Below are 7,706 nucleotides of genomic sequence, written 5' to 3'. Positions count from 1 at the left end.
GGGTCTTTGTTTATGGGACCTGCAAAAGCGGCCGATCGAATATATGGAGGGATTGAGCTGACGTCATCGTTCATCTCTTGCATTGCTTTTCATCCAAGGAAGATAAAAATGGAGACAATTACCATTTAGGTGATGAAAGAAAAAAATTCATCGCCATAAAATCTTTTGAAAAATAAATTTCCGTCCAAATAATGTAGCATGGATCTTAGTTCAAGAATGAATTTTTGGTGTGGAAAACTCACACACATTTATGTATGTATATACTATGTGAATATTTTTTTCTTTTGGCAAATTAATCATTTGATAATTGGTCCCTACAAGTTTTGGCTTATTTATAAGACTCATCTTAACTGAATTCTAAAACTTTAACTTGGTTGTAATTCAATTTTAAAATGTAAGTCAATTTTTATGATTTTAATTATTTAAAATATTAATCTTTATAGTTTTTAAAAAAATTATTTAAAAATTTTTAATCTTTATAATCTTTCTAGAGATTAAAATTTTTAGTAATTTAAAATGTTAATTCCTAAACTTCAAAAAAAAACTATTTAGAATTATACTTTCTAAAAATATAAAGATCAATATTTTAAATGGTTAAAACTATAAGTATTAGGTTATATCGAGTTAAAATTTAATGATTGAGTTATAATCAAATTAAAATTATAAAAATTAAGTTATAATAAATTAAAGTTTAGAAACTGAGTTATAAGTTATAATTGAATTAAAATTACATAAACTAAATGAATATTTTTTCTTTAAAGAAAAAACTAGCAGTAAGAAGAATGACAGGCATCACAGTCCTATATATTGAGCAAGTCGTTAACAACATGTTGAAAAGATCAACAACAAAGGGAAACATAAAGAATTACTCCCTCCAGTCAAATATAAATTACTTTTAATTACCTTGCACATTAGCAATAAAATGTAGTTAAATTATTGATGTTATATTACAAAATTTGTTAATTCATATCCTTATTAAATATTTCAGTTTTAAAAACATTTTATTTATCATATGTAATATTTTACTCTACCTATTGAAAATTACAAAAAAATTAAAAGAAAATAATTAATGATATTTTTTATTTTATATAAAGTAACTTATGAAAAAGACTGTCAATCTATCCTAGAAAGCACAAAAGCGAGTATTACATAAGTGACATCCGCAAGCAATTTTATGTGGACCACAGTGATTATTAAAGTAGTCTTTAGGCACTGTGAGATTGAATTCGTGTACATGGTGATACTTCCTCCAATCTTATTTATAAATTATATTTTAAAAAATTATTTAATTTTATTTATAAATTATCATACAAATTTTTAGATAATATTTAAAAATTATTTTCAAACTTAATTTTTATGAGAAAAAGAAAAAAAATAATATGATATTACTTTTTAAACTTGTTATATGAGAACATATTTAAAATTTTACACACTTTTATTTCTTATATTTTTTTATATTGATATTAATGATATTGATATAAATAATTTATAAAGGAACTCAAATGAGTGTATAAATTTTCTAAAAGCATATACTTTATGAGAAGTAAGCTCTTAGAAAGTATGAGATTTTTTTTTAAAGAACCTTGATGTTAGTGCTTGATTAGAGAAATGGAAGAGAGCTACACTTTTATCTAGAGAGCTTGGTTTACCTAATTGACTAAGTTGAATTTGTATATTTTAAATTTTGAGTCCAAGTTTTAAGCAGTTGTGATAAATAAAAACTTTAAAGACATTCATAATGTATCAGTGAAATTATTATTGATAATAATGATCTCACATAGTGAAGTTTGAATTAGTCTAGATGAGTGATATTTGCAATACTCTCAAATTTTCTAAAATACAAGGAGATAGAATCAAAAATAAATAGGAGAGCAAAGTTATACTTTCTAAGAGAATGGATAAATTTCACTTGAAAATTAGTTAACCTGCGAGCATGAAATTTAGCTTCTAACCATGTTAGTAGTTTTGAATTTGAATCCGGACTTAAAATTGAGGGCGACAAGGTAAAATTCCCATAAATATTTGGGATTGAAAATTTATAACATCTGTATAATGTCAAGGAAAAAAAAAACAAAAGAAAAGAAAACTAGAGGGATCTAGTCAAGGTCACTGCTAGACGCCAGTGTTTCGTCTTTGTTGCTTTCATTACCCTCATGCAGCTTCACGATCTACTTCAAATTAGTTAGAGTCCAATGTGACTTGTATACATTGAGTGATTTAATTTGACTAAAAATACAATAAAAGAGAAAATCATGTATATAATGATGAATTGATCATTTATAAGTAGGTAAATTGAACATAACAAGTATTAAAATCAGATTAGTTAAATATTAAATCAGTTAAGATACTAATTTAAAGATTATTGATTAAAATTGTTGTCCAGGGGTAGAGCCAAAAAATTTTGTTTAGAAGGCCAAATTGACCAAACATATATGATAATAAAAAAAATTATATATACATATATATATATATATATATATCTCGCTAACATTGCATAAATATTTCAACCTATATATTTATATTCAATTTTACACACATACACATATATAACAAAAATAAATAAATATTTTTATTTTTTAAATTTTTCTTATTAATTTTTTATGGTATTAGAATAATTAATATCATGTTTACGATAAAAGTTTTAAAATTTTTTTTAATATAAACTATCATTAAATTAATGAATATTTTAGTTTCTCTATAAGCATCGAATAATTTAAATATATCATTGGGATTCAAATTTTTGTTCAATATAAAAAACCTATATTACTTGCTTATTAAATTTACTATTTAATTTTTTTAATTGATATATTCTTCATTCAATATATCTTGATATTTTTGTTGTAGTGTCTTATAAAGTTCATTAGTAACAGTTCTCATAATTTTTTTATCAAATATAAAATGAAAGCAAAATTAAATAATATCAATGCTTTAAGAACAACTATGAGTTTGTAACTAGAGTCAAAAAAATGGGTTGAGCCCGTGAGCTAGCCTGTTTAACTTATAAAATTTGACGGATTGAGTTGAATAAATTGACTCATTTTTTAAAATAGGTTGAGCTAGTTTAACCCGTAAAATTAGTGGACTAAAATGGGCTAGCCCGAGGGTTAAATGTGTTAACCCATGGGCTAATATATTTTTTAAAAAATATTTTTTTTATTTTTTTATTATATTATATCTTTTTATAAATCTACAATAATGATAATATTTCTCAAATATATAATTTATAACTCTCAAATATATTCTTTATATTTGAAATATAGTGTAAATTATTTTTATAATTTGCAAATAAATTTTTTATTATAGTTTGTAAATCGATGATTTATTAGTTTTTATAAAAATATTTTAAATATATATTATTAATTAATCTCATAAGACCTATTAATTGAAATCATAAATAAAAATTCATTGAGAAAAATAATATGGATTTATATTCAAATTTTCTTTCTCACTGAGAAAGATAACACATCTAGGTGAGAAGATGATTAATAGTAAAAATCTAGCAAAATAAATTTGCTTGGTTAAATTCTATGTTTATTTTATTTATTTATAATTTTTTAATTGCTAATTTGTTTTAAAATGTAAAATAAATATATATATATATATATATATTATATAAATTTTAAATTGTTAAAAAAATTTGATAAATTTTTGCAGGCCAGCTTGTGGGTTCGCTAGCCCACTAAAAAAATGAGTTGGGTTAGATTTTTCAACCCTTTTTATCTGACGGGTTGGCCCAACCCAATCTGCAAAAATGCTAGCTCATAACCCATTTGCCTAGTACTATCTGTAATGTTATTTTGTTGAAAATAAGTAGATTCTATAATAACTATATCTTCAAGCTACCACGACAGTTGAATTATACATGCATAAAATATGATTATAAAATTAAAATGAAAATTTCATCTAGTATCTCAAAGTTTTCATAACATGTTAACTAAGGGGTTAAAAATATATAATTTTTATATTTTATTAAAAAAATTGAAAAGTTAGGAGATCGTGGCTTTATTGGTCTCCTTGTTTTTACCCTTGTTGTTGTCTAATTGATAATAAATAAATTATTTTATTAAATGGACCAAAGTATTACTTCAATGAGTTTTAACTTTTTAAGCTGTCAGATTGAATTGTTTCTCATAACGAGAGGAAGTAATGAGGATGAATTATATGGAAGAAATATGACAAAAGGGGTTTGAGAAGAGAACAGTGCAGGTGGTCCAGACTTATCAACCTAAGTAACCATACAACACAGTCATGATTAAGACTCTTTTTTCTCTCTGTTAGATTCTTTTCTCTATTATTGCCTTTTCCTTTGAATCTCCCTCTGCTTGAGATCTCCATTATTTAGCCTCCAAAATCACAAGCTTCTTATTTCTGCAGAATATAAATAAAATTGAAGCGCCTGAAGTGAAGATAATGCAGGCATGGCACCATGTACAGTGTATAGAGTAGGCCCTACTTGATTGTGACTAGCGACCACCTACGTGACTTTATTGGCTCCATCATCAATTCCCTAATGCCCCACTTGCTTCTTCATTTGCCATTCTGCCCAACCCAATCATATTTCCCACTTGTTTATTTGTTTATTTATTTATTTTTAGTGCTAATAGGTATTCTCATGCAATTCTACATGAGGTATAGTATGATATTTTCTTTATTTTAAATTATAAGGTATTTTTTGAAGAGTTAAATATTAAAAAAAAGTAAGGTATTTTTAATCTTTCGAGGTGTAATCATTATCTTTTTTTTAAGTGCTCTTATTACTAATGAATTTATATTTATTATAGTATGTTTAATAAGAGTAAATATAAAAAGATAGGGTTAGTTGAAAAGTAAGTAATTATTTTATTGATAGATTAAAAATGTTTTACATTTTTGAATGAAGGGAGTATTAAATATAGACACTTTTATTAGTAAGAATTTAAATCTTAATTTACCATATTGTAAGAGACTAACTTTTTTTGTTAAACCCAATTGACGTTGCTATATTGAATACCATAAATACTCATGTACTCACTTTATGCCTATATATATAGTATACTCCTTCCATCTAGTGTTATATGGCATTGTTTTTAAATTTCATGTTAAAAATATAAGACAATTAGAGTTTTTCTTGATATAGTCAATAAGGTTTGTACAAAAATATCATTAAATAGATGGTGTAAATAATATTTTCCCTCGTATAAAATATAAGCATTTTTTAACAATAATTCATATATCAATAAAATTCTTATTCTCATAGAAATATATATAATTTTTCTTTTACCCTTAATTTTAATTTATGATGAGTGAGAAGAAGGTCATAAATTTATGAGCACAAGAATCTAGATTAATAAATATAAGAGGCAAAATAATTTTTTTATAGACACTAAATTACTTATATTTTAGATCAAGATTAGCTGAGAGAAAGTGCTTATATTTTGGATAGGAGGGAGTATGATTTTTCTAATTAAACACCATATTAAACAAGGGTTAATATGAAAACTATGAAATTCTAAATGTCATTAACTAACTTATTGATGGTGTAAATTAAACTAGTTAAAAGTATTTCATAATTTTAAACAAAAGGAGTAAGTCACTTCTAATTATCTGAAAAAGGAAAGAAATTTTTTAATTTATCCTCATCAAATGTATTATATTTAAAAATATTAAACAAGGGTTAGCATGAAAAATGGCAAACTCATATGTCAATCTAGAAGATGACTTACATGCTGTTAACAGGGGTAATGCTCTCCCCCTCTTAAACCCCACTTGGTGTTGTGAGTCAGGTTGTGTACTGTGCCGTCCAATGGTCCAATTCCTTTCATTTTCTTTTAACCATTTCTGCTCTTTCCGCCTCCACACCCACCCTCCTCTCTCTCTCTCTCTCTCTATATATATATATATATATCTGTATATATATACTGCTACAACATATACATAAATATGAAATGGACATAGCATCCATATATTCACTCTTACTTAATTACTTCATCATCTTTTCATGGTGGTGTCATGCACCCCCACTTTATACAGGAATTCATGAGCCAGATCAATGAAAAAAGAGTCTGCTATTTCTTGTACTACCTTCCCTTCTTTGGTCATAACAAAGGAATGTATATAAAACTAAACTATACAAAACCCTTTCATCAGCACAAGCCTCTCTCTCTCTCTCTCTCTCTCTCTATATATATATATATATATATGATCCCAGGCCATTTTTCATTTTCCAGTATATACGAACACTGCTTGAAGAGCTTGATAAATGGTTATTGAGTAAATATAACAGAGATGGGTGAGTGGGCCAGATCAGAATGAATCATTTTGGAGCTGCATTGATCTGATCAGATAATGACATTGTTGTGTGGGGATTCATCATAAGCTAGTGGGTACTGCACTGTGTCTGATCGATGATGATCGATGCAGTGAAGTTAGTGAATAAATGCGACGCCAACCACCCGATGCATATTGCAAGTACCATTCATAAAAGTAATGAGAACTACGTGTTTCTTGTATTTGTTTGTTTCTCACTGTGTATGTATCTATCTCTCATTGATCTCGTCCGGACTCTGGACCAAGCCAAATATTATTGTCACATTAATTACTAGTTTTGGTTTGATAACTTATAGAGCACATGGTGCGCAAGAGGGACTGTGATGTGAACCATTGTGATCTGTGAGAGTCTCAAAAGATCTTTTAACCTAAGCCACTACAAAGATCAACAGAACACATATCAATGATGGGCGATGAAGTGAACTGAAAGTGGGGAATCAAGTGAAAGAGACGTGATATGTGATAATATGTGAGAGATGGCTAGTATTGAAATTTGAGTTAATCCAACTTATTTAACTGATAAATTATTGAATAAGTATCTTGATCGGTTCAATGAAATACTCTATTAATGACTATTCTAGTTATGATTCAACTATCATTGACCTGTGAACCGATACCTTAACTGGACTAGTCCTATAAGAGAAGAGGATGATGTGTGATGTAATTAATGAAAATAGGGAATCAAGTGGAAGTCGAAAAACATATGATATGTAAGACATGTGTAGTAGTGAAGTTCAGATTAACCTGGCCTACTGATTGAACAAATAAATTATCGAATTAGTATCTTAACTGGTCTAATAAAATGAAATATTTTGTTAATAACTAGTTTGATTATAGTTTAATTACAATTTTAACCATTAATTAAATGTCTCAATAGGTTGAAAAAATGGTTTTATTTTTAGTACCAAAAGAGAATGATATGTGATGTAATGAAAGTGGAAAATCAAGTGGAAATCAAAAGACATGTATGAGACGTGTAATATTGAAACGTAAGTTAATCTAATTACTAATTGAATTGATAAATTATTGAATTAGTATTTTGATCAATCTAATAAAATGAAATACTTTATTAATAATTGGTTTGATTATAGTTTAATTACAGTTTTAACCACTGAACAGATGACTTGATGGGTTGAGTAAATGGTCTTAATTATTTGTAAGAGTAGAAGAGGATGAAGGAGTAGCTAGCATAGGAGGTAGTGGGGACCGAGAGGGAGAGATGGATGAATGGAGAGGGGGAGGGGGTGGGGCCCAGGGGATGCCAAAAAAGGAGGAACAGCATCAACGTCAAGAGGGATAAGAGGAGGAGCGTCATTCCCAGAAAGGAAAGGGGCATTAAAGAGATCACAAGAGAGGCTGAGTATCAAAACTCCATTCAAATACGAAACGTTTCTTTTGGC

Source organism: Prosopis cineraria, unplaced genomic scaffold, assembly GCF_029017545.1.
Source record: "Prosopis cineraria cultivar Desert tree isolate PC_DT_omini unplaced genomic scaffold, ASM2901754v1 PC4, whole genome shotgun sequence".
Taxonomy (NCBI): Eukaryota; Viridiplantae; Streptophyta; class Magnoliopsida; order Fabales; family Fabaceae; genus Prosopis; species Prosopis cineraria.
This window is presented reverse-complemented; position numbering follows the sequence as displayed.